The sequence below is a fragment of the Phyllobates terribilis genome, unplaced genomic scaffold (assembly GCF_046119375.1).
Source record: "Phyllobates terribilis strain yellow unplaced genomic scaffold, ASM4611937v1 Scaffold_27__1_contigs__length_16484149, whole genome shotgun sequence".
NCBI classification, from domain to species: domain Eukaryota; kingdom Metazoa; phylum Chordata; class Amphibia; order Anura; family Dendrobatidae; genus Phyllobates; species Phyllobates terribilis.
Window position 1 is genome coordinate 6,320,158 of NW_027362787.1, and position 26,371 is coordinate 6,346,528.

Sequence of the window (26,371 nt, forward strand, 5' to 3'; positions counted from 1 at the left end):
CGCTGGTTACTCTGCTGCGCTTAAAATTTCTTTTTTGGTTTGCTACAATGCCTTTTCTGAAACGTTGTCTCCTTCTGCTGGAACACTGACTTCTTTCATTTAATGCCTGCAGACTATAAAAGAGAACCCAACCCAAAAAGTTTGGTTGATTAGTCTGTGGCATTCTGTTAAACTGTTGCTTATGGCGGTCTCTGTGAGCTTCTCAGCGACATTCAGCCAGCCAGGTATCCTGCCTGCAGTAGATGGAATGTGGCAATGGAACGCTGGCTGCGCGTGTCATAATAGGCTCTGAGCCTTTATATACCTGTGCACAGCAGCAGCCACCTTCAGTCTGCTGCTGGACAGCCAGCAGCAGCAGCAGCAGGAGAGGTATGTAATCAGGAGCCCTCCTGCTAAGGGTAGACAGCTGCTCGTTCCACCCCACCCCCCGCCTTAATTGGTTCTCCTCCCTTCCAACGGTGTTGAGGCGGGTGGGAACAGCAGGGGGTGAAGGTGCTGTGTTTAAAGAGGTGGAGTTATGCAGATCTAAAACGCGTGGATTGCAGCAGCAGCAAGCCGAAAAGTGCAGGCATGTAAGGGATCTAGAGGTTGACAACATGTCTTCTTAACGGGAGTCCAGGAGCTCATCTCCACAAATGGACTTTTCAGGATCCTTGGGTGGCTCCGTAGTTTGAAACCAATTCTGGTTATCGCTTCTCGGCCTTTTGGCTAAGATCAAGTGTAGTATCTGTTCTTATCAGTTTAATATCTGATACGTCCCCTATCTGGGGACCATATATTAAATGGATTTTTAGAACAGGGAGATGGAAAAAGAGCTTGCTCTGTCCACTCCACGCATTGACCTGGTATTGCAGTATCTCCAGGACCGGTGCACCCCTTCTTTAATGCAGTTTCTAAAATCAGAAAGAATTGAATTCAATGTTTTTTGTTCATTTTGCTTGTTTGTCGGATTTTGGGATGGACTCTTTGGCTTTGCTTTTCTTCTCCTCATTGGATTTTTCATGTTCAAAGTTGCAGAAGCCAGATTACAAGCTCATTTTGGTTCAACTTCAGCAACTGTGCATTGCATTGCCATGTAATGTGATGCAATGCTATCTTTCTAGCTCTCCCTTTTTACTTCCTTTTGGATAAACAGACATATTAGGCAAGCATTTTGGAGCTTTCACCTAAATAACTACAGGTGGTGAGATAAGCTGCACAATATAATTGACCTTTCAGTATATTGTTGCACACACACCATCTATTTAGCAAATGCCCTTGTTATCAACAGCAGCCTTTTAAACTCACCTGAGCTAACAGGTATGTGCGCTGGTTACTCTGCTGCGCTTAAAATTTCTTTTTTGGTTTGCTACAATGCCTTTTCTGAAACGTTGTCTCCTTCTGCTGGAACACTGACTTCTTTCATTTAATGCCTGCAGACTATAAAAGAGAACCCAACCCAAAAAGTTTGGTTGATTAGTCTGTGGCATTCTGTTAAACTGTTGCTTATGGCGGTCTCTGTGAGCTTCTCAGCGACATTCAGCCAGCCAGGTATCCTGCCTGCAGTAGATGGAATGTGGCAATGGAACGCTGGCTGCGCGTGTCATAATAGGCTCTGAGCCTTTATATACCTGTGCACAGCAGCAGCCACCTTCAGTCTGCTGCTGGACAGCCAGCAGCAGCAGCAGCAGGAGAGGTATGTAATCAGGAGCCCTCCTGCTAAGGGTAGACAGCTGCTCGTTCCACCCCACCCCCCGCCTTAATTGGTTCTCCTCCCTTCCAACGGTGTTGAGGCGGGTGGGAACAGCAGGGGGTGAAGGTGCTGTGTTTAAAGAGGTGGAGTTATGCAGATCTAAAACGCGTGGATTGCAGCAGCAGCAAGCCGAAAAGTGCAGGCATGTAAGGGATCTAGAGGTTGACAACATGTCTTCTTAACGGGAGTCCAGGAGCTCATCTCCACAAATGGACTTTTCAGGATCCTTGGGTGGCTCCGTAGTTTGAAACCAATTCTGGTTATCGCTTCTCGGCCTTTTGGCTAAGATCAAGTGTAGTATCTGTTCTTATCAGTTTAATATCTGATACGTCCCCTATCTGGGGACCATATATTAAATGGATTTTTAGAACAGGGAGATGGAAAAAGAGCTTGCTCTGTCCACTCCACGCATTGACCTGGTATTGCAGTATCTCCAGGACCGGTGCACCCCTTCTTTAATGCAGTTTCTAAAATCAGAAAGAATTGAATTCAATGTTTTTTGTTCATTTTGCTTGTTTGTCGGATTTTGGGATGGACTCTTTGGCTTTGCTTTTCTTCTCCTCATTGGATTTTTCATGTTCAAAGTTGCAGAAGCCAGATTACAAGCTCATTTTGGTTCAACTTCAGCAACTGTGCATTGCATTGCCATGTAATGTGATGCAATGCTATCTTTCTAGCTCTCCCTTTTTACTTCCTTTTGGATAAACAGACATATTAGGCAAGCATTTTGGAGCTTTCACCTAAATAACTAAAGGTGGTGAGATAAGCTGCACAATATAATTGACCTTTCAGTATATTGTTGCACACACACCATCTATTTAGCAAATGCCCTTGTTATCAACAGCAGCCTTTTAAACTCACCTGAGCTAACAGGTATGTGCGCTGGTTACTCTGCTGCGCTTAAAATTTCTTTTTTGGTTTGCTACAATGCCTTTTCTGAAACGTTGTCTCCTTCTGCTGGAACACTGACTTCTTTCATTTAATGCCTGCAGACTATAAAAGAGAACCCAACCCAAAAAGTTTGGTTGATTAGTCTGTGGCATTCTGTTAAACTGTTGCTTATGGCGGTCTCTGTGAGCTTCTCAGCGACATTCAGCCAGCCAGGTATCCTGCCTGCAGTAGATGGAATGTGGCAATGGAACGCTGGCTGCGCGTGTCATAATAGGCTCTGAGCCTTTATATACCTGTGCACAGCAGCAGCCACCTTCAGTCTGCTGCTGGACAGCCAGCAGCAGCAGCAGCAGGAGAGGTATGTAATCAGGAGCCCTCCTGCTAAGGGTAGACAGCTGCTCGTTCCACCCCACCCCCCGCCTTAATTGGTTCTCCTCCCTTCCAACGGTGTTGAGGCGGGTGGGAACAGCAGGGGGTGAAGGTGCTGTGTTTAAAGAGGTGGAGTTATGCAGATCTAAAACGCGTGGATTGCAGCAGCAGCAAGCCGAAAAGTGCAGGCATGTAAGGGATCTAGAGGTTGACAACATGTCTTCTTAACGGGAGTCCAGGAGCTCATCTCCACAAATGGACTTTTCAGGATCCTTGGGTGGCTCCGTAGTTTGAAACCAATTCTGGTTATCGCTTCTCGGCCTTTTGGCTAAGATCAAGTGTAGTATCTGTTCTTATCAGTTTAATATCTGATACGTCCCCTATCTGGGGACCATATATTAAATGGATTTTTAGAACAGGGAGATGGAAAAAGAGCTTGCTCTGTCCACTCCACGCATTGACCTGGTATTGCAGTATCTCCAGGACCGGTGCACCCCTTCTTTAATGCAGTTTCTAAAATCAGAAAGAATTGAATTCAATGTTTTTTGTTCATTTTGCTTGTTTGTCGGATTTTGGGATGGACTCTTTGGCTTTGCTTTTCTTCTCCTCATTGGATTTTTCATGTTCAAAGTTGCAGAAGCCAGATTACAAGCTCATTTTGGTTCAACTTCAGCAACTGTGCATTGCATTGCCATGTAATGTGATGCAATGCTATCTTTCTAGCTCTCCCTTTTTACTTCCTTTTGGATAAACAGACATATTAGGCAAGCATTTTGGAGCTTTCACCTAAATAACTACAGGTGGTGAGATAAGCTGCACAATATAATTGACCTTTCAGTATATTGTTGCACACACACCATCTATTTAGCAAATGCCCTTGTTATCAACAGCAGCCTTTTAAACTCACCTGAGCTAACAGGTATGTGCGCTGGTTACTCTGCTGCGCTTAAAATTTCTTTTTTGGTTTGCTACAATGCCTTTTCTGAAACGTTGTCTCCTTCTGCTGGAACACTGACTTCTTTCATTTAATGCCTGCAGACTATAAAAGAGAACCCAACCCAAAAAGTTTGGTTGATTAGTCTGTGGCATTCTGTTAAACTGTTGCTTATGGCGGTCTCTGTGAGCTTCTCAGCGACATTCAGCCAGCCAGGTATCCTGCCTGCAGTAGATGGAATGTGGCAATGGAACGCTGGCTGCGCGTGTCATAATAGGCTCTGAGCCTTTATATACCTGTGCTCAGCAGCAGCCACCTTCAGTCTGCTGCTGGACAGCCAGCAGCAGCAGGAGAGGTATGTAATCAGGAGCCCTCCTGCTAAGGGTAGACAGCTGCTCGTTCCACCCCACCCCCCGCCTTAATTGGTTCTCCTCCCTTCCAACGGTGTTGAGGCGGGTGGGAACAGCAGGGGGTGAAGGTGCTGTGTTTAAAGAGGTGGAGTTATGCAGATCTAAAACGCGTGGATTGCAGCAGCAGCAAGCCGAAAAGTGCAGGCATGTAAGGGATCTAGAGGTTGACAACATGTCTTCTTAACGGGAGTCCAGGAGCTCATCTCCACAAATGGACTTTTCAGGATCCTTGGGTGGCTCCGTAGTTTGAAACCAATTCTGGTTATCGCTTCTCGGCCTTTTGGCTAAGATCAAGTGTAGTATCTGTTCTTATCAGTTTAATATCTGATACGTCCCCTATCTGGGGACCATATATTAAATGGATTTTTAGAACAGGGAGATGGAAAAAGAGCTTGCTCTGTCCACTCCACGCATTGACCTGGTATTGCAGTATCTCCAGGACCGGTGCACCCCTTCTTTAATGCAGTTTCTAAAATCAGAAAGAATTGAATTCAATGTTTTTTGTTCATTTTGCTTGTTTGTCGGATTTTGGGATGGACTCTTTGGCTTTGCTTTTCTTCTCCTCATTGGATTTTTCATGTTCAAAGTTGCAGAAGCCAGATTACAAGCTCATTTTGGTTCAACTTCAGCAACTGTGCATTGCATTGCCATGTAATGTGATGCAATGCTATCTTTCTAGCTCTCCCTTTTTACTTCCTTTTGGATAAACAGACATATTAGGCAAGCATTTTGGAGCTTTCACCTAAATAACTACAGGTGGTGAGATAAGCTGCACAATATAATTGACCTTTCAGTATATTGTTGCACACACACCATCTATTTAGCAAATGCCCTTGTTATCAACAGCAGCCTTTTAAACTCACCTGAGCTAACAGGTATGTGCGCTGGTTACTCTGCTGCGCTTAAAATTTCTTTTTTGGTTTGCTACAATGCCTTTTCTGAAACGTTGTCTCCTTCTGCTGGAACACTGACTTCTTTCATTTAATGCCTGCAGACTATAAAAGAGAACCCAACCCAAAAAGTTTGGTTGATTAGTCTGTGGCATTCTGTTAAACTGTTGCTTATGGCGGTCTCTGTGAGCTTCTCAGCGACATTCAGCCAGCCAGGTATCCTGCCTGCAGTAGATGGAATGTGGCAATGGAACGCTGGCTGCGCGTGTCATAATAGGCTCTGAGCCTTTATATACCTGTGCACAGCAGCAGCCACCTTCAGTCTGCTGCTGGACAGCCAGCAGCAGCAGCAGCAGGAGAGGTATGTAATCAGGAGCCCTCCTGCTAAGGGTAGACAGCTGCTCGTTCCACCCCACCCCCCGCCTTAATTGGTTCTCCTCCCTTCCAACGGTGTTGAGGCGGGTGGGAACAGCAGGGGGTGAAGGTGCTGTGTTTAAAGAGGTGGAGTTATGCAGATCTAAAACGCGTGGATTGCAGCAGCAGCAAGCCGAAAAGTGCAGGCATGTAAGGGATCTAGAGGTTGACAACATGTCTTCTTAACGGGAGTCCAGGAGCTCATCTCCACAAATGGACTTTTCAGGATCCTTGGGTGGCTCCGTAGTTTGAAACCAATTCTGGTTATCGCTTCTCGGCCTTTTGGCTAAGATCAAGTGTAGTATCTTTTGAAAAGGCGGTTTTGGATGTTGGCCGCCCTAGTAGATTGATACATTATGCACACTGGGGTTTAGGCGCTTGTTAGTACGCCAGGTGGCTAATATAGTCATTTGGTGGAAAGCATGGCCCCCCAGGATCGACGCCATTGGGCCGGGGAAGATCGAAAGCCCGAAGTGTGAAGTGCCCCAGGAGTGGTGACCCTGGGGTGCCTTAACTCACTGGGATTGGGAACCCCACTTGAGTTTATGGCACATTTGCACAAGCACTTCAAATTTTCTTTCTTCGCACACACCCTTATTCCGGGCCTTCTGGCCTTAGGATGGGGAATTTTTCAATTCCCGGTCGAAGGTCCGGGCAGTATTATACTGTGAAACCTTCACTATTTATTTAATTTCTTTGTCACTGTGTGTCCACTTATTCACGTGTGTCACGTCCTACTAGGATTTTGTCGGGATGCGGTTCCCTTACGGGTTCCTCTCTTGGCAGGTCTAGGGGGGGAGTGTGTGGCCATCAGGTTCCGCTCCCCCCTGAACCCCCCTGGCTCTCCTCTTTCGGGAGGAGAGCGTTGTTGGCTCCCCTCTTCCGGGAGGGGAGCACAGTCTTTGGCTCCCAGTGCCTTGCTCGGGTGAGAACTCGGGCAGGTGCTGGGGGTAAGATTGGGTCACCTCTGGCTTCGGCTGGAGGTGGCTTTTTGTCCCTGTTCCTCGCTGTGGCCTTTTGGCTCGGAGGGACGGGGAATGGTTTGGGGGACCCTTCTCCTTTTGGAGAGGGTTTCAAGAAGACCAGCATCCTAGTGCACTTTTTTTGTGGCACTTGTCACTTTTTTAAGCGCACTCGGGTTTTGTACACGAATTCGGGCTAAAAAAAAAAAAAAGAAAAAAAAAAAAAAAAAAATCTGTTCTTATCAGTTTAATATCTGATACGTCCCCTATCTGGGGACCATATATTAAATGGATTTTTAGAACAGGGAGATGGAAAAAGAGCTTGCTCTGTCCACTCCACGCATTGACCTGGTATTGCAGTATCTCCAGGACCGGTGCACCCCTTCTTTAATGCAGTTTCTAAAATCAGAAAGAATTGAATTCAATGTTTTTTGTTCATTTTGCTTGTTTGTCGGATTTTGGGATGGACTCTTTGGCTTTGCTTTTCTTCTCCTCATTGGATTTTTCATGTTCAAAGTTGCAGAAGCCAGATTACAAGCTCATTTTGGTTCAACTTCAGCAACTGTGCATTGCATTGCCATGTAATGTGATGCAATGCTATCTTTCTAGCTCTCCCTTTTTACTTCCTTTTGGATAAACAGACATATTAGGCAAGCATTTTGGAGCTTTCACCTAAATAACTACAGGTGGTGAGATAAGCTGCACAATATAATTGACCTTTCAGTATATTGTTGCACACACACCATCTATTTAGCAAATGCCCTTGTTATCAACAGCAGCCTTTTAAACTCACCTGAGCTAACAGGTATGTGCGCTGGTTACTCTGCTGCGCTTAAAATTTCTTTTTTGGTTTGCTACAATGCCTTTTCTGAAACGTTGTCTCCTTCTGCTGGAACACTGACTTCTTTCATTTAATGCCTGCAGACTATAAAAGAGAACCCAACCCAAAAAGTTTGGTTGATTAGTCTGTGGCATTCTGTTAAACTGTTGCTTATGGCGGTCTCTGTGAGCTTCTCAGCGACATTCAGCCAGCCAGGTATCCTGCCTGCAGTAGATGGAATGTGGCAATGGAACGCTGGCTGCGCGTGTCATAATAGGCTCTGAGCCTTTATATACCTGTGCACAGCAGCAGCCACCTTCAGTCTGCTGCTGGACAGCCAGCAGCAGCAGCAGCAGGAGAGGTATGTAATCAGGAGCCCTCCTGCTAAGGGTAGACAGCTGCTCGTTCCACCCCACCCCCCGCCTTAATTGGTTCTCCTCCCTTCCAACGGTGTTGAGGCGGGTGGGAACAGCAGGGGGTGAAGGTGCTGTGTTTAAAGAGGTGGAGTTATGCAGATCTAAAACGCGTGGATTGCAGCAGCAGCAAGCCGAAAAGTGCAGGCATGTAAGGGATCTAGAGGTTGACAACATGTCTTCTTAACGGGAGTCCAGGAGCTCATCTCCACAAATGGACATTTTTCAGGATCCTTGGGTGGCTCCGTAGTTTGAAACCAATTCTGGTTATCGCTTCTCGGCCTTTTGGCTAAGATCAAGTGCAGTGATCTAGCGGTTGCTGCCTTGGTCTTGACTGGGAGGTGCTTGGGGTACCCGGCTCCTTGGCCTGGGGGGATCGCTACACTCTTCGGTGGAGCTAAACCCCCCTGCTGCTATTAGGGAGTCGGATTAGTCCCTGGGCAACGAGAGGCGATCACCTTGTCACCACACATAGCTGTGGGGGGTAACTGTCGCCACACATAGCTGTGGTGGCAACATTTGGAGGATTAAAAGGAAAAACGGAAGGAAAACGGATTGTTGAGATGGAGTTTTGGAAAAAGAAGAGATGCTTACGTTTTTTTGTGAAACGGGAGACGGAAGAAACTTTTTTGGAAGAAAAATGGATTCTGGAAATTTTGAGGAAACATGAAGTTTTGGAGAAGTATATCTACTGTATGCAAGAAATAAAGCAAGGTAAAGTTTGTGATGTGACTCTAGTTTCTGAGGAAAAGTGCATTCATTTTTTCAAATGCTGGAGTGAAGAGGATTCTGGGAAAATTGGAGTAAGTGCATCATTCATGGGGAAACCGAAGAGTGTGATAATTTACATGGACAATCCGTTTGTGGAAATAGAGGAGATAATGGTTTTTTTGGAATCTAAATGTAAGATGGTAAAGTTTCAGAAATTATACAGGAACAAAGTTGGTATTTGGAACGGAAAGAGACGTTTTTTGGTGTGGACAACAGGAGAAGAAAATTTGCATAATGGGAGGATTATGGTAAACGGGAGTTCTGGGTATTGTTACATGGAAAGCAGCAAAGGAACTTTTGAAAAGAACTTTGGAGGACAAAAGGAAGATATTGGTGATAAAATGAAGAAGGAAGTTGATGCGATAATTATAGAGGAGAATAAGCAGGGAAAAGAAGTTGAAAGTTTAAAGGTGAAGAAAAAGGTAACGGTACAGGAAAATTGTGGATCAAGGAAAGTATCTGATGAAAAGAAAGAAGTAAAAGAGGAAAAGGGTAAAGTTTTGGAGAAGGTGGTGACTTTCAGAGATGATGAGGAAGAGTATGATTGGGAACAGATGCGGTTAGAGCATGAGGAGGAAGAAAAGAAGTTAAGGGGTTTTGTTAGGAGGAAAGTAAAAGGGAAAAAGGGGATATTTAGTTTGGGAAACCGGGTGAAGTAATGTCAGTTGTGATTTGTTTGGAAACTGTTGAAACTGTAAAGGAATTGTTATGTTTAACTTTATATATATTAATTCAAATGAAAAAATATAAATATAATATCTAAACACGATGATGGAACTAAAATCTTGAGTTTAGTGATATATGATTTAAGATTATAAAACTTAATTTCTGAGTGTTTGGAAAAAAAAAAAAAAAAAAAAATCTGTTCTTATCAGTTTAATATCTGATACGTCCCCTATCTGGGGACCATATATTAAATGGATTTTTAGAACAGGGAGATGGAAAAAGAGCTTGCTCTGTCCACTCCACGCATTGACCTGGTATTGCAGTATCTCCAGGACCGGTGCACCCCTTCTTTAATGCAGTTTCTAAAATCAGAAAGAATTGAATTCAATGTTTTTTGTTCATTTTGCTTGTTTGTCGGATTTTGGGATGGACTCTTTGGCTTTGCTTTTCTTCTCCTCATTGGATTTTTCATGTTCAAAGTTGCAGAAGCCAGATTACAAGCTCATTTTGGTTCAACTTCAGCAACTGTGCATTGCATTGCCATGTAATGTGATGCAATGCTATCTTTCTAGCTCTCCCTTTTTACTTCCTTTTGGATAAACAGACATATTAGGCAAGCATTTTGGAGCTTTCACCTAAATAACTACAGGTGGTGAGATAAGCTGCACAATATAATTGACCTTTCAGTATATTGTTGCACACACACCATCTATTTAGCAAATGCCCTTGTTATCAACAGCAGCCTTTTAAACTCACCTGAGCTAACAGGTATGTGCGCTGGTTACTCTGCTGCGCTTAAAATTTCTTTTTTGGTTTGCTACAATGCCTTTTCTGAAACGTTGTCTCCTTCTGCTGGAACACTGACTTCTTTCATTTAATGCCTGCAGACTATAAAAGAGAACCCAACCCAAAAAGTTTGGTTGATTAGTCTGTGGCATTCTGTTAAACTGTTGCTTATGGCGGTCTCTGTGAGCTTCTCAGCGACATTCAGCCAGCCAGGTATCCTGCCTGCAGTAGATGGAATGTGGCAATGGAACGCTGGCTGCGCGTGTCATAATAGGCTCTGAGCCTTTATATACCTGTGCACAGCAGCAGCCACCTTCAGTCTGCTGCTGGACAGCCAGCAGCAGCAGCAGCAGGAGAGGTATGTAATCAGGAGCCCTCCTGCTAAGGGTAGACAGCTGCTCGTTCCACCCCACCCCCCGCCTTAATTGGTTCTCCTCCCTTCCAACGGTGTTGAGGCGGGTGGGAACAGCAGGGGGTGAAGGTGCTGTGTTTAAAGAGGTGGAGTTATGCAGATCTAAAACGCGTGGATTGCAGCAGCAGCAAGCCGAAAAGTGCAGGCATGTAAGGGATCTAGAGGTTGACAACATGTCTTCTTAACGGGAGTCCAGGAGCTCATCTCCACAAATGGACTTTTCAGGATCCTTGGGTGGCTCCGTAGTTTGAAACCAATTCTGGTTATCGCTTCTCGGCCTTTTGGCTAAGATCAAGTGTAGTATCTGTTCTTATCAGTTTAATATCTGATACGTCCCCTATCTGGGGACCATATATTAAATGGATTTTTAGAACAGGGAGATGGAAAAAGAGCTTGCTCTGTCCACTCCACGCATTGACCTGGTATTGCAGTATCTCCAGGACCGGTGCACCCCTTCTTTAATGCAGTTTCTAAAATCAGAAAGAATTGAATTCAATGTTTTTTGTTCATTTTGCTTGTTTGTCGGATTTTGGGATGGACTCTTTGGCTTTGCTTTTCTTCTCCTCATTGGATTTTTCATGTTCAAAGTTGCAGAAGCCAGATTACAAGCTCATTTTGGTTCAACTTCAGCAACTGTGCATTGCATTGCCATGTAATGTGATGCAATGCTATCTTTCTAGCTCTCCCTTTTTACTTCCTTTTGGATAAACAGACATATTAGGCAAGCATTTTGGAGCTTTCACCTAAATAACTACAGGTGGTGAGATAAGCTGCACAATATAATTGACCTTTCAGTATATTGTTGCACACACACCATCTATTTAGCAAATGCCCTTGTTATCAACAGCAGCCTTTTAAACTCACCTGAGCTAACAGGTATGTGCGCTGGTTACTCTGCTGCGCTTAAAATTTCTTTTTTGGTTTGCTACAATGCCTTTTCTGAAACGTTGTCTCCTTCTGCTGGAACACTGACTTCTTTCATTTAATGCCTGCAGACTATAAAAGAGAACCCAACCCAAAAAGTTTGGTTGATTAGTCTGTGGCATTCTGTTAAACTGTTGCTTATGGCGGTCTCTGTGAGCTTCTCAGCGACATTCAGCCAGCCAGGTATCCTGCCTGCAGTAGATGGAATGTGGCAATGGAACGCTGGCTGCGCGTGTCATAATAGGCTCTGAGCCTTTATATACCTGTGCACAGCAGCAGCCACCTTCAGTCTGCTGCTGGACAGCCAGCAGCAGCAGCAGCAGGAGAGGTATGTAATCAGGAGCCCTCCTGCTAAGGGTAGACAGCTGCTCGTTCCACCCCACCCCCCGCCTTAATTGGTTCTCCTCCCTTCCAACGGTGTTGAGGCGGGTGGGAACAGCAGGGGGTGAAGGTGCTGTGTTTAAAGAGGTGGAGTTATGCAGATCTAAAACGCGTGGATTGCAGCAGCAGCAAGCCGAAAAGTGCAGGCATGTAAGGGATCTAGAGGTTGACAACATGTCTTCTTAACGGGAGTCCAGGAGCTCATCTCCACAAATGGACTTTTCAGGATCCTTGGGTGGCTCCGTAGTTTGAAACCAATTCTGGTTATCGCTTCTCGGCCTTTTGGCTAAGATCAAGTGTAGTATCTGTTCTTATCAGTTTAATATCTGATACGTCCCCTATCTGGGGACCATATATTAAATGGATTTTTAGAACAGGGAGATGGAAAAAGAGCTTGCTCTGTCCACTCCACGCATTGACCTGGTATTGCAGTATCTCCAGGACCGGTGCACCCCTTCTTTAATGCAGTTTCTAAAATCAGAAAGAATTGAATTCAATGTTTTTTGTTCATTTTGCTTGTTTGTCGGATTTTGGGATGGACTCTTTGGCTTTGCTTTTCTTCTCCTCATTGGATTTTTCATGTTCAAAGTTGCAGAAGCCAGATTACAAGCTCATTTTGGTTCAACTTCAGCAACTGTGCATTGCATTGCCATGTAATGTGATGCAATGCTATCTTTCTAGCTCTCCCTTTTTACTTCCTTTTGGATAACCAGACATATTAGGCAAGCATTTTGGAGCTTTCACCTAAATAACTACAGGTGGTGAGATAAGCTGCACAATATAATTGACCTTTCAGTATATTGTTGCACACACCATCTATTTAGCAAATGCCCTTGTTATCAACAGCAGACTTTTAAACTCACCTGAGCTAACAGGTATGTGCGCTGGTTACTCTGCTGCGCTTAAAATTTCTTTTTTGGTTTGCTACAATGCCTTTTCTGAAACGTTGTCTCCTTCTTCTGGAACACTGACTTCTTTCATTTAATGCCTGCAGACTATAAAAGAGAACCCAACCCAAAAAGTTTGGTTGATTAGTCTGTGGCCTTCTGTTAAACTGTTGCTTATGGCGGTCTCTGTGAGCTTCTCAGCGACATTCAGCCAGCCAGGTATACTGCCTGCAGTAGATGGAATGTGGCAATGGAACGCTGGCTGCGCGTGTCATAATAGGCTCTGAGCCTTTATATACCTGTGCACATCAGCAGCCACCTTCAGTCTGCTGCTGGACAGCCAGCAGCAGCAGCAGCAGGAGAGGTATGTAATCAGGAGCCCTCCTGCTAAGGGTAGACAGCTGCTCGTTCCACCCCACCCCCCCGCCTTAATTGGTTCTCCTCCCTTCCAACGGTGTTGAGGCGGGTGGGAACAGCAGGGGGTGAAGGTGCTGTGTTTAAAGAGGTGGAGTTATGCAGATCTAAAACGCGTGGATTGCAGCAGCAGCAAGCCGAAAAGTGCAGGCATGTAAGGGATCTAGAGGTTGACAACATGTCTTCTTAACGGGAGTCCAGGAGCTCATCTCCACAAATGGACTTTTCAGGATCCTTGGGTGGCTCCGTAGTTTGAAACCAATTCTGGTTATCGCTTCTCGGCCCTTTGGCTAAGATCAAGTGTAGTATCTGTTCTTATCAGTTTAATATCTGATACGTCCCCTATCTGGGGACCATATATTAAATGGATTTTTAGAACAGGGAGATGGAAAAAGAGCTTGCTCTGTCCACTCCACGCATTGACCTGGTATTGCAGTATCTCCAGGACCGGTGCACCCCTTCTTTAATGCAGTTTCTAAAATCAGAAAGAATTGAATTCAATGTTTTTTGTTCATTTTGCTTGTTTGTCGGATTTTGGGATGGACTCTTTGGCTTTGCTTTTCTTCTCCTCATTGGATTTTTCATGTTCAAAGTTGCAGAAGCCAGATTACAAGCTCATTTTGGTTCAACTTCAGCAACTGTGCATTGCATTGCCATGTAATGTGATGCAATGCTATCTTTCTAGCTCTCCCTTTTTACTTCCTTTTGGATAAACAGACATATTAGGCAAGCATTTTGGAGCTTTCACCTAAATAACTACAGGTGGTGAGATAAGCTGCACAATATAATTGACCTTTCAGTATATTGTTGCACACACACCATCTATTTAGCAAATGCCCTTGTTATCAACAGCAGCCTTTTAAACTCACCTGAGCTAACAGGTATGTGCGCTGGTTACTCTGCTGCGCTTAAAATTTCTTTTTTGGTTTGCTACAATGCCTTTTCTGAAACGTTGTCTCCTTCTGCTGGAACACTGACTTCTTTCATTTAATGCCTGCAGACTATAAAAGAGAACCCAACCCAAAAAGTTTGGTTGATTAGTCTGTGGCATTCTGTTAAACTGTTGCTTATGGCGGTCTCTGTGAGCTTCTCAGCGACATTCAGCCAGCCAGGTATCCTGCCTGCAGTAGATGGAATGTGGCAATGGAACGCTGGCTGCGCGTGTCATAATAGGTTCTGAGCCTTTATATACCTGTGCACAGCAGCAGCCACCTTCAGTCTGCTGCTGGACAGCCAGCAGCAGCAGCAGCAGGAGAGGTATGTAATCAGGAGCCCTCCTGCTAAGGGTAGACAGCTGCTCGTTCCACCCCACCCCCCGCCTTAATTGGTTCTCCTCCCTTCCAACGGTGTTGAGGCGGGTGGGAACAGCAGGGGGTGAAGGTGCTGTGTTTAAAGAGGTGGAGTTATGCAGATCTAAAACGCGTGGATTGCAGCAGCAGCAAGCCGAAAAGTGCAGGCATGTAAGGGATCTAGAGGTTGACAACATGTCTTCTTAACGGGAGTCCAGGAGCTCATCTCCACAAATGGACTTTTCAGGATCCTTGGGTGGCTCCGTAGTTTGAAACCAATTCTGGTTATCGCTTCTCGGCCTTTTGGCTAAGATCAAGTGTAGTATCTGTTCTTATCAGTTTAATATCTGATACGTCCCCTATCTGGGGACCATATATTAAATGGATTTTTAGAACAGGGAGATGGAAAAAGAGCTTGCTCTGTCCACTCCACGAATTGACCTGGTATTGCAGTATCTCCAGGACCGGTGCACCCCTTCTTTAATGCAGTTTCTAAAATCAGAAAGAATTGAATTCAATGTTTTTTGTTCATTTTGCTTGTTTGTTGGATTTTGGGATGGACTCTTTGGCTTTGCTTTTCTTCTCCTCATTGGATTTCTCATGTTCAAAGTTGCAGAAGCCAGATTACAAGCTCATTTTGGTTCAACTTCAGCAACTGTGCATTGCATTGCCATGTAATGTGATGCAATGCTATCTTTCTAGCTCTCCCTTTTTACTTCCTTTTGGATAAACAGACATATTAGGCAAGCATTTTGGAGCTTTCACCTAAATAACTACAGGTGGTGAGATAAGCTGCACAATATAATTGACCTTTCAGTATATTGTTGCACACACACCATCTATTTAGCAAATGCCCTTGTTATCAACAGCAGCCTTTTAAACTCACCTGAGCTAACAGGTATGTGCGCTGGTTACTCTGCTGCGCTTAAAATTTCTTTTTTGGTTTGCTACAATGCCTTTTCTGAAACGTTGTCTCCTTCTGCTGGAACACTGACTTCTTTCATTTAATGCCTGCAGACTATAAAAGAGAACCCAACCCAAAAAGTTTGGTTGATTAGTCTGTGGCATTCTGTTAAACTGTTGCTTATGGCGGTCTCTGTGAGCTTCTCAGCGACATTCAGCCAGCCAGGTATCCTGCCTGCAGTAGATGGAATGTGGCAATGGAACGCTGGCTGCGCGTGTCATAATAGGCTCTGAGCCTTTATATACCTGTGCACAGCAGCAGCCACCTTCAGTCTGCTGCTGGACAGCCAGCAGCAGCAGCAGCAGGAGAGGTATGTAATCAGGAGCCCTCCTGCTAAGGGTAGACAGCTGCTCGTTCCACCCCACCCCCCGCCTTAATTGGTTCTCCTCCCTTCCAACGGTGTTGAGGCGGGTGGGAACAGCAGGGGGTGAAGGTGCTGTGTTTAAAGAGGTGGAGTTATGCAGATCTAAAACGCGTGGATTGCAGCAGCAGCAAGCCGAAAAGTGCAGGCATGTAAGGGATCTAGAGGTTGACAACATGTCTTCTTAACGGGAGTCCAGGAGCTCATCTCCACAAATGGACTTTTCAGGATCCTTGGGTGGCTCCGTAGTTTGAAACCAATTCTGGTTATCGTTTCTCGGCCCTTTGGCTAAGATCAAGTGTAGTATCTGTTCTTATCAGTTTAATATCTGATACGTCCCCTATCTGGGGACCATATATTAAATGGATTTTTAGAACAGGGAGATGGAAAAAGAGCTTGCTCTGTCCACTCCACGCATTGACCTGGTATTGCAGTATCTCCAGGACCGGTGCACCCCTTCTTTAATGCAGTTTCTAAAATCAGAAAGAATTGAATTCAATGTTTTTTGTTCATTTTGCTTGTTTGTTGGATTTTGGGATGGACTCTTTGGCTTTGCTTTTCTTCTCCTCATTGGATTTTTCATGTTCAAAGTTGCAGAAGCCAGATTACAAGCTCATTTTGGTTCAACTTCAGCAACTGTGCATTGCATTGCCATGTAATGTGATGCAATGCTATCTTTCTAGCTCTCCCTTTTTACTTCCTTTTGCATAAACAGACATATTAGGCAAGCATTTTGGAGCTTTCACCTAAATAACTACAGGTGGTGAGATAAGCTGCACAATATAATTGACCTTTCAGTATATTGTTGCACACACACCATCTATTTAGCAAATGCCCTTGTTATCAACAGCAGCCTTTTAAACTCACCTGAGCTAACAGGTATGTGCGCTGGTTACTCTGCTGCGCTTAAAATTTCTTTTTTGGTTTGCTACAATGCCTTTTCTGAAACGTTGTCTCCTTCTGCTGGAACACTGACTTCTTTCATTTAATGCCTGCAGACTATAAAAGAGAACCCAACCCAAAAAGTTTGGTTGATTAGTCTGTGGCATTCTGTTAAACTGTTGCTTATGGCGGTTTCTGTGAGCTTCTCAGCGACATTCAGCCAGCCAGGTATCCTGCCTGCAGTAGATGGAATGTGGCAATGGAACGCTGGCTGCGCGTGTCATAATAGGCTCTGAGCCTTTATATACCTGTGCACAGCAGCAGCCACCTTCAGTCTGCTGCTGGACAGCCAGCAGCAGCAGCAGCAGGAGAGGTATGTAATCAGGAGCCCTCCTGCTAAGGGTAGACAGCTGCTCGTTCCACCCCACCCCCCGCCTTAATTGGTTCTCCTCCCTTCCAACGGTGTTGAGGCGGGTGGGAACAGCAGGGGGTGAAGGTGCTGTGTTTAAAGAGGTGGAGTTATGCAGATCTAAAACGCGTGGATTGCAGCAGCAGCAAGCCGAAAAGTGCAGGTATGTAAGGGATCTAGAGGTTGACAACATGTCTTCTTAACGGGAGTCCAGGAGCTCATCTCCACAAATGGATTTTTCAGGATCCTTGGGTGGCTCCGTAGTTTGAAACCAATTCTGGTTATCGCTTCTCGGCCTTTTGGCTAAGATCAAGTGTAGTATCTGTTCTTATCAGTTTAATATCTGATACGTCCCCTATCTGGGGACCATATATTAAATGGATTTTTAGAACAGGGAGATGGAAAAAGAGCTTGCTCTGTCCACTCCACGCATTGACCTGGTATTGCAGTATCTCCAGGACCGGTGCACCCCTTCTTTAATGCAGTTTCTAAAATCAGAAAGAATTGAATTCAATGTTTTTTGTTCATTTTGCTTGTTTGTCGGATTTTGGGATGGACTCTTTGGCTTTGCTTTTCTTCTCCTCATTGGATTTTTCATGTTCAAAGTTGCAGAAGCCAGATTACAAGCTCATTTTGGTTCAACTTCAGCAACTGTGCATTGCATTGCCATGTAATGTGATGCAATGCTATCTTTCTAGCTCTCCCTTTTTACTTCCTTTTGGATAAACAGACATATTAGGCAAGCATTTTGGAGCTTTCACCTAAATAACTACAGGTGGTGAGATAAGCTGCACAATATAATTGACCTTTCAGTATATTGTTGCACACACACCATCTATTTAGCAAATGCCCTTGTTATCAACAGCAGCCTTTTAAACTCACCTGAGCTAACAGGTATGTGCGCTGGTTACTCTGCTGCGCTTAAAATTTCTTTTTTGGTTTGCTACAATGCCTTTTCTGAAACGTTGTCTCCTTCTGCTGGAACACTGACTTCTTTCATTTAATGCCTGCAGACTATAAAAGAGAACCCAACCCAAAAAGTTTGGTTGATTAGTCTGTGGCATTCTGTTAAACTGTTGCTTATGGCGGTCTCTGTGAGCTTCTCAGCGACATTCAGCCAGCCAGGTATCCTGCCTGCAGTAGATGGAATGTGGCAATGGAACGCTGGCTGCGCGTGTCATAATAGGCTCTGAGCCTTTATATACCTGTGCACAGCAGCAGCCACCTTCAGTCTGCTGCTGGACAGCCAGCAGCAGCAGCAGCAGGAGAGGTATGTAATCAGGAGCCCTCCTGCTAAGGGTAGACAGCTGCTCGTTCCACCCCACCCCCTGCCTTAATTGGTTCTCCTCCCTTCCAACGGTGTTGAGGCGGGTGGGAACAGCAGGGGGTGAAGGTGCTGTGTTTAAAGAGGTGGAGTTATGCAGATCTAAAACGCGTGGATTGCAGCAGCAGCAAGCCGAAAAGTGCAGGCATGTAAGGGATCTAGAGGTTGACAACATGTCTTCTTAACGGGAGTCCAGGAGCTCATCTCCACAAATGGACTTTTCAGGATCCTTGGGTGGCTCCGTAGTTTGAAACCAATTCTGGTTATCGCTTCTCGGCCTTTTGGCTAAGATCAAGTGTAGTATCTGTTCTTATCAGTTTAATATCTGATACGTCCCCTATCTGGGGACCATATATTAAATGGATTTTTAGAACAGGGAGATGGAAAAAGAGCTTGCTCTGTCCACTCCACGCATTGACCTGGTATTGCAGTATCTCCAGGACCGGTGCACCCCTTCTTTAATGCAGTTTCTAAAATCAGAAAGAATTGAATTCAATGTTTTTTGTTCATTTTGCTTGTTTGTCGGATTTTGGGATGGACTCTTTGGCTTTGCTTTTCTTCTCCTCATTGGATTTTTCATGTTCAAAGTTGCAGAAGCCAGATTACAAGCTCATTTTGGTTCAACTTCAGCAACTGTGCATTGCATTGCCATGTAATGTGATGCAATGCTATCTTTCTAGCTCTCCCTTTTTACTTCCTTTTGGATAAACAGACATATTAGGCAAGCATTTTGGAGCTTTCACCTAAATAACTACAGGTGGTGAGATAAGCTGCACAATATAATTGACCTTTCAGTATATTGTTGCACACACACCATCTATTTAGCAAATGCCCTTGTTATCAACAGCAGCCTTTTAAACTCACCTGAGCTAACAGGTATGTGCGCTGGTTACTCTGCTGCGCTTAAAATTTCTTTTTTGGTTTGCTACAATGCCTTTTCTGAAACGTTGTCTCCTTCTGCTGGAACACTGACTTCTTTCATTTAATGCCTGCAGACTATAAAAGAGAACCCAACCCAAAAAGTTTGGTTGATTAGTCTGTGGCATTCTGTTAAACTGTTGCTTATGGCGGTCTCTGTGAGCTTCTCAGCGACATTCAGCCAGCCAGGTATCCTGCCTGCAGTAGATGGAATGTGGCAATGGAACGCTGGCTGCGCGTGTCATAATAGGCTCTGAGCCTTTATATACCTGTGCACAGCAGCAGCCACCTTCAGTCTGCTGCTGGACAGCCAGCAGCAGCAGCAGCAGGAGAGGTATGTAATCAGGAGCCCTCCTGCTAAGGGTAGACAGCTGCTCGTTCCACCCCACCCCCCGCCTTAATTGGTTCTCCTCCCTTCCAACGGTGTTGAGGCGGGTGGGAACAGCAGGGGGTGAAGGTGCTGTGTTTAAAGAGGTGGAGTTATGCAGATCTAAAACGCGTGGATTGCAGCAGCAGCAAGCCGAAAAGTGCAGGCATGTAAGGGATCTAGAGGTTGACAACATGTCTTCTTAACGGGAGTCCAGGAGCTCATCTCCACAAATGGACTTTTCAGGATCCTTGGGTGGCTCCGTAGTTTGAAACCAATTCTGGTTATCGCTTCTCGGCCTTTTGGCTAAGATCAAGTGTAGTATCTGTTCTTATCAGTTTAATATCTGATACGTCCCCTATCTGGGGACCATATATTAAATGGATTTTTAGAACAGGGAGATGGAAAAAGAGCTTGCTCTGTCCACTCCACGCATTGACCTGGTATTGCAGTATCTCCAGGACCGGTGCACCCCTTCTTTAATGCAGTTTCTAAAATCAGAAAGAATTGAATTCAATGTTTTTTGTTCATTTTGCTTGTTTGTCGGATTTTGGGATGGACTCTTTGGCTTTGCTTTTCTTCTCCTCATTGGATTTTTCATGTTCAAAGTTGCAGAAGCCAGATTACAAGCTCATTTTGGTTCAACTTCAGTAACTGTGCATTGCATTGCCATGTAATGTGATGCAATGCTATCTTTCTAGCTCTCCCTTTTTACTTCCTTTTGGATAAACAGACATATTAGGCAAGCATTTTGGAGCTTTCACCTAAATAACTACAGGTGGTGAGATAAGCTGCACAATATAATTGACCTTTCAGTATATTGTTGCACACACACCATCTATTTAGCAAATGCCCTTGTTATCAACAGCAGCCTTTTAAACTCACCTGAGCTAACAGGTATGTGCGCTGGTTACTCTGCTGCGCTTAAAATTTCTTTTTTGGTTTGCTACAATGCCTTTTCTGAAACGTTGTCTCCTTCTGCTGGAACACTGACTTCTTTCATTTAATGCCTGCAGACTATAAAAGAGAACCCAACCCAAAAAGTTTGGTTGATTAGTCTGTGGCATTCTGTTAAACTGTTGCTTATGGCGGTCTCTGTGAGCTTCTCAGCGACATTCAGCCAGCCAGGTATCCTGCCTGCAGTAGATGGAATGTGGCAATGGAACGCTGGCTGCGCGTGTCATAATAGGCTCTGAGCCTTTATATACCTGTGCACAGCAGCAGCCACCTTCAGTCTGCTGCTGGACAGCCAGCAGCAGCAGCAGCAGGAGAGGTATGTAATCAGGAGCCCTCCTGCTAAGGGTAGACAGCTGCTCGTTCCACCCCACCCCCCGCCTTAAATGGTTCTCCTCCCTTCCAACGGTGTTGAGGCGGGTGGGAACAGCAGGGGGTGAAGGTGCTGTGTTTAAAGAGGTGGAGTTATGCAGATCTAAAACGCGTGGATTGCAGCAGCAGCAAGCCGAAAAGTGCAGGCATGTAAGGGATCTAGAGGTTGACAACATGTCTTCTTAACGGGAGTCCAGGAGCTCATCTCCACAAATGGAATTTTCAGGATCCTTGGGTGGCTCCGTAGTTTGAAACCAATTCTGGTTATCGCTTCTCGGCCTTTTGGCAAGATCAGTGGTGGTTTTCTGCTGCTGGTGTTGTTTGGAGGGCAGTTGTGACTGGGGTTCCCCCTTTGGGGCCCTAGTGTGCGATTGAGCGGCGATTGTGTTTATCTGCTGTAAAAATGGTGGAGAAAACACGTGGATTAGAGGACTCGGTCCGTCTGAAGGTGGCTGCAGGTCATGAAGGAGAAATCGGTTTGGACCAAGTTTGCGTTGATGTCTTGAAGAACATTAATGGCTTGAAGGTAACGGATGTATTGGCACTGCAGGATTTTCAGAAACAAGGAATTTATGATATCACTTTTGTTTCTTTGAGTATTTGCCAGAGAGTCTACATGGAGTTGGTACGAATGAAGGAAGAAAAGGAATTGAAATGCCTAGAGTTTATTGCACTGGAACCTCTGTTCCAGCAGACATATAAGTATGTGGTTGTGCACATGTATAACCCTAAAGTTCCGGATGAGACTGTTTCCAATTTTTTAGCTCGGTATTGTAGTGAGGTTAAATTTTTGGGAAGAATGAAGAACAAATACAATTATCTAAATGGCAAGAGGAGATATGTTGTAAAACTGAGACCGGATGATAGAGCTATTGGGGGTGCCAAGAGCATTCCTGCACAGTTTTCTATCGGAGGAGAAAGGGGATTTTGTTTTTATAATGGACAGATGGAATATTGTAGGAAGTGTCATGAGTTTGGACATGTTCAGAAAGATTGTCCAGTGCAAGGTGATGTTTGTAGAGGTTGTGGGAAATCTGGGCATGTTGCAAGTGGTTGCCCAATGAATAAGGTGTGTGATTTGTGTGGACATGCAGATCACCTTGCAAGGAAATGTAGATTGTGGGCTCAGATTCCTAGGTCACAGGTGGACGCTGAAGAGAGGCAGAAGAAGACTCGGCAGGAAAGTGGGGAGGAGGGCGAAGGCTCAGACTCAGAGGGGGAAAGCCAAAAACAAGATGGTGGTAGGGGAAGAGACCATGCGGTGCCCAAGATGGAGGAAAAGGGGCGGAGCCAGAAGAAAGTTGGTTTGAGGGAGGGGCTGGAAGTAATAAACAAAGTAGCTGATGTGCATGGCCCGGGTGATGGGATGGATTTGTCTAATATGGCGGAGTCAGTGAATCCTGTTTTGGGAAGAGATGGGGGTGAGGAAATGGAGGTTTTGGAGGAGGAGGATTCTGATTCGGATGGAACTATAACCCCTCAGCAGCGTGATAGGGTTAACAGTGATTGGAGTGAAAATGAGGAGGAAGATGATGGCAAGGAGGAGAGTTATGCCTCCGTGATTAAAAGAAGTAAGGTGGAGGGGTGTTGGTCTGGGGGGCAGGAAGATCCAGTCTCCCTAAGACCAGGTTATTCTAACAGGGACTCGAGTTCTCAGTCGCCTGATATACGTAGAAAAGTGGGTGGCAGGAGTGGGTTTTCTCCTGGTTCATGATGGATCGGGTATGGTGGAGATTTTTTCCTGTTGTTATGATGGCATTGTGTGTTGCTTCTGTGAATGTACGAGGGATTGGTTCTGCTTGTAGGAGAGCAGGGATACTGGAGTACATTGAGAGTGTGAATGCAGATATTGTCTGTCTGCAGGAATGTGTAATTAAATCTGCCCCGCATGAGAGTGAGTGGAATAAGGGGCAATCTTTTTGGTCCCCATGCTCAGAAAACAGGAATGAAGGGGTGGGCATTTTACTGTGTAATTCCAGTCTAAAGGTTTTAGAGTTTAAAGTAATCATACCTGGGAGATGTTTGTTTTTATTAGTGGATTTTTTAGGTCAGCGGATACGGGTTTTTAATGTTTATGCCCCTGCTGATAAACAAGCAAGAGTTGGGTTTTTGGAGTCTCTAAAGTTGTTTTTACCAGGCAGAGACTTCACTATAGTGGCTGGAGATTTTAATTGTGTCAGATCCGCAAAAGATCGTAAGAGCTCTACGGAAGGTAGGACTGATGTTACGTCTAATATTTTAAATCAGATTGTGCAGGATTTACGCTACACGGATGCTGGTCTGATGGTTGGGCCAAGTGATAAGTTCACATACATATCAGATAGTGGACGTAGTGTTTCCCGAATTGACTATGTTTTTATGTCTGAAGGGATTAAGGTGGCCAAGTGCAACCACGTGATGACGACTTTTTCTGACCACAAGATGATAGTGGTAGATCTGTGTATAGCTGAGTCCCTGGCTTTTGGAAAGGGACTCTGGAAGCTGAACGTAAGCCTGCTGGAAGAGGAGAGTGTTAAGGTTGGTTTTAATAAAGTGTTTTTGTCTTGTGTGTCTGAACAGCACCTTTTTAAAGATTTGCTAGAGTGGTGGGACTGGGCTAAGGAGAAATTTGCATGTTATTTTAAAGGGGTGTGTTTTAGGAGAGCGAAAGCCAAAAGGGATCATGATGCTGCTGTTATTTCAAAATTGGAAGTACTCCATAAGTTTAAGAGAGCGGGGATGGAGGTGGATAAAGAGATTGCAGATTTGAAGGACGAACTGAAGAAGATACTTATTGAAAAAGGGAAGACTATTATGTTTAAGGCAAAAATAAAGCACATGGAGGAAAATGAGCAATGTTCGAGATACTTTTTTAAAAAATGTTTTAAACCTAAAGGGGTTTTTAAGTCTGTTTTTTCTCCTGCAGGGGAGGTATCTGGGGATGAGATGATTGGCAGTATTCTTTCCTTTTATGAAACACTCTTCTCTAACGATAGTAGAGCCAGTGATGCGGAAATTAATGATTATTGCAAAGTATTAACTAATAATATTCCTGAGGAGAAAATTGGGTTTTTAAGTGAGGAGGTTGGGAAAGATGAAATTAGACGGGCAGTGGATGGCTTGGCAAAAGGCAAGACGCCAGGCTGTGATGGTCTTCCTGCTGAATTTTATGTTAGATTTTGGGATATTATAGGTGTGGAGTTTTCCCGGGTGGTGCAATATGGTTTTACTCATGGGATTTTATCGGTTTCTATGCGTAGGGGGATTGTTACGCTGATTCATAAGAAAGGGGACATGAGGGATATTAAAAATTGGAGGCCCATAACATTGTTAAACAGTGATTACAAAATTATTTCTAAAATTGTGGCTGGTAGACTGGCAGATGTGATAGGTGATATGGTGGGGGAGTATCAGGCATGTGCAGTGCCTGGTAGGAAAATTTCAGATAATTTGCTGCTTCTAAGAGACTTAATTTATCAGGCTAATTTGAATAAGAATGCTCTTTTGTTACAGTCGGTGGACCTGGAGAAAGCCTTTGATAAAATATCACATAGATTTTTGTTCTCTGCTTTAAGTCACCTTGGTGTTCCGGATAAATTATTGATGGTCATTAAGAGTTTTTATTGTGGGGTCAGTAGCCAGATTTTAGTTAATGGGCATGTGAGTTCCAGTTTTAATATTTTATCGGGAGTTAGGCAGGGTTGTCCCCTGTCACCAATTCTTTTTATCTGTGTGGTGGAGGCCCTTTTAAAAAGTGTGCAAGTTGACAAGTGTGTGGCTGGTGTTTTTATTCCTGGGGGATCCGGGGGTCCAGTCAAGTCTTTAAGTTATATGGATGATATTGTTTTTACTTGTGGTTCACAGGCGGATCTCAATAGAGTGAATTTGCACGTAAGGATTTTTTGTTGTGTGGCTGGTATGGCGGTGAATTGGGGAAAGTGCCAGCTTTGTAACTTTGGGAGGCAGGTTGAGGTTAACGTGGCAGGAGTGGAGAGTAGGGAGGAAATTGAGGTTCTTGGTGTCATCTTTGAGAAGGAACTGAAAGGGAAAAGCAGCCTGAAGATTCTAGAAGACAAAATGGATCAGAAGTTGAACTTTTGGAAACTAAGGAACCTGTCGCTGAGAGGGAAAGTGCTGGTAATCAAGTCTGTGATTCTCCCGCTTCTGCTGTACACTGCTTTGATTTTCCCACCTGCTGTGCTTTGGACAAAGAGAGTGACAAGGAAACTGTTTGTGTTTTTTTGGGGATCCAAAATGGAGAAACTAAGAAGAGGAATGGTTATGTGTTCTGTGGAAAATGGGGGTTGTGATTTTCCTAACATTGACTTATTTTTAAGAATGCATTATTTTTTGAACATTTATAAATTATCCCAGTGCAATAACAGGACTGCGGACATGTGCAAATATTTAGCAGGACGGCTTTTCCAGAAATGGAGCTGGTGTGAGAAGGATTTAAGAAAACCAGTTTCGTTTGTGATACCGTTTTTTTATGTGGTGCTTAGGTCCTTCTATGATCAAAATGGGATAAGCTCCATGGTTAGACCGGACAAAAAACTGATTGTCTCAGGTATTAAGAAGAAGGAGATGTTATGTGATGTGCCGTTTTGTAATAATGCACAGTCTGGACAGGTGTGGAAGCTTTTTTTCATGCGTGGAATCAGCAACAGACAGAAGGATGTAACCTGGATGGCGTTGCATGGATGCTTGCCAACAAGGGCTTTTTTGAATGACTGGGGGATAACGGTTCAAGAACTATGTCCTAGGGAAGGTTGCAATAAGGTGGAAACAATACAGCATATTTTTTGGGACTGTTTTTTTGCTAAAAAAGTTTTTACCTTGTTGTCACGTATGTTTGTTGCTTTAGTTGGTTTTCATTGTTTCGATTTTGAAAGGATTTTATTAGGTCAAGATTTTAAGTACTCACAAAGGAAGCGGGCAAGCTGGATTATTTTTGTCATATATAAAGAGATTTTATGGGACGTTCGGAATTTGGTGATTTTTAAAAAGATTGTTTTTTCCCCCATGGAATGCAGAAAGATTTTTCTTGCTAGACTGTTTTATGCCTATTTATTGGATAAAAAGAAGTATGGTGAGACAGCAGCAGAAGCACTCTGGAACTTTTCACATTGGACTTCTTACAGTAAGTAACAGTTAATTGCAGGGTTGTGTTTTTTGGGATTTTGTTTTTGTTTTTCCGAATGATGATTTGAGAACCCGTTATGTGAATATGCGCTATGATGCATAAATTAATGTGGGTCTTAATCTGAGGAAAAAAAAAAAAAAAAAATCTGTTCTTATCAGTTTAATATCTGATACGTCCCCTATCTGGGGACCATATATTAAATGGATTTTTAGAACAGGGAGATGGAAAAAGAGCTTGCTCTGTCCACTCCACGCATTGACCTGGTATTGCAGTATCTCCAGGACCGGTGCACCCCTTCTTTAATGCAGTTTCTAAAATCAGAAAGAATTGAAT

The 26,371-nt window shown here is 44.2% G+C and overlaps 14 non-coding genes and 2 pseudogenes across 14 annotated transcripts; all 16 read left to right on the forward strand.

Annotated features, from left to right (window-relative positions):
* The first annotated feature begins 688 nt into the window (after positions 1-688).
* On the forward strand, positions 689-879 carry LOC141178523 (U2 spliceosomal RNA). The gene has a single exon (XR_012254800.1). It is a non-coding gene; the product is annotated as a U2 spliceosomal RNA (small nuclear RNA).
* A 1,115-nt stretch (positions 880-1,994) lies between these two features.
* Positions 1,995-2,185, forward strand: LOC141178525 (U2 spliceosomal RNA). The gene has a single exon (XR_012254802.1). It is a non-coding gene; the product is annotated as a U2 spliceosomal RNA (small nuclear RNA).
* A 1,115-nt stretch (positions 2,186-3,300) lies between these two features.
* On the forward strand, positions 3,301-3,491 carry LOC141178526 (U2 spliceosomal RNA). Its single transcript, XR_012254803.1, has one exon. It is a non-coding gene; the product is annotated as a U2 spliceosomal RNA (small nuclear RNA).
* Positions 3,492-4,600: 1,109 nt separating this feature from the next.
* LOC141178527 (U2 spliceosomal RNA) lies at positions 4,601-4,791 on the forward strand. The gene has a single exon (XR_012254804.1). It is a non-coding gene; the product is annotated as a U2 spliceosomal RNA (small nuclear RNA).
* A 1,115-nt stretch (positions 4,792-5,906) lies between these two features.
* On the forward strand, positions 5,907-5,998 carry LOC141178095 (U2 spliceosomal RNA; annotated as a pseudogene).
* Positions 5,999-6,758: 760 nt separating this feature from the next.
* Positions 6,759-6,987, forward strand: LOC141177940 (U2 spliceosomal RNA; annotated as a pseudogene).
* Positions 6,988-9,427: 2,440 nt separating this feature from the next.
* LOC141177880 (U2 spliceosomal RNA) lies at positions 9,428-9,620 on the forward strand. Its single transcript, XR_012254407.1, has one exon. It is a non-coding gene; the product is annotated as a U2 spliceosomal RNA (small nuclear RNA).
* A 1,115-nt stretch (positions 9,621-10,735) lies between these two features.
* On the forward strand, positions 10,736-10,926 carry LOC141178528 (U2 spliceosomal RNA). The gene has a single exon (XR_012254805.1). It is a non-coding gene; the product is annotated as a U2 spliceosomal RNA (small nuclear RNA).
* Positions 10,927-12,041: 1,115 nt separating this feature from the next.
* LOC141178530 (U2 spliceosomal RNA) lies at positions 12,042-12,232 on the forward strand. The gene has a single exon (XR_012254806.1). It is a non-coding gene; the product is annotated as a U2 spliceosomal RNA (small nuclear RNA).
* Positions 12,233-13,346: 1,114 nt separating this feature from the next.
* Positions 13,347-13,537, forward strand: LOC141177433 (U2 spliceosomal RNA). Its single transcript, XR_012254028.1, has one exon. It is a non-coding gene; the product is annotated as a U2 spliceosomal RNA (small nuclear RNA).
* Positions 13,538-14,652: 1,115 nt separating this feature from the next.
* Positions 14,653-14,843, forward strand: LOC141177548 (U2 spliceosomal RNA). The gene has a single exon (XR_012254133.1). It is a non-coding gene; the product is annotated as a U2 spliceosomal RNA (small nuclear RNA).
* Positions 14,844-15,958: 1,115 nt separating this feature from the next.
* On the forward strand, positions 15,959-16,149 carry LOC141177522 (U2 spliceosomal RNA). The gene has a single exon (XR_012254109.1). It is a non-coding gene; the product is annotated as a U2 spliceosomal RNA (small nuclear RNA).
* Positions 16,150-17,264: 1,115 nt separating this feature from the next.
* Positions 17,265-17,455, forward strand: LOC141178531 (U2 spliceosomal RNA). Its single transcript, XR_012254807.1, has one exon. It is a non-coding gene; the product is annotated as a U2 spliceosomal RNA (small nuclear RNA).
* Positions 17,456-18,570: 1,115 nt separating this feature from the next.
* Positions 18,571-18,761, forward strand: LOC141178532 (U2 spliceosomal RNA). Its single transcript, XR_012254808.1, has one exon. It is a non-coding gene; the product is annotated as a U2 spliceosomal RNA (small nuclear RNA).
* Positions 18,762-19,876: 1,115 nt separating this feature from the next.
* LOC141178533 (U2 spliceosomal RNA) lies at positions 19,877-20,067 on the forward strand. Its single transcript, XR_012254809.1, has one exon. It is a non-coding gene; the product is annotated as a U2 spliceosomal RNA (small nuclear RNA).
* Positions 20,068-26,136: 6,069 nt separating this feature from the next.
* Positions 26,137-26,335, forward strand: LOC141177920 (U2 spliceosomal RNA). The gene has a single exon (XR_012254434.1). It is a non-coding gene; the product is annotated as a U2 spliceosomal RNA (small nuclear RNA).
* The last annotated feature ends 36 nt before the right edge of the window (positions 26,336-26,371 follow it).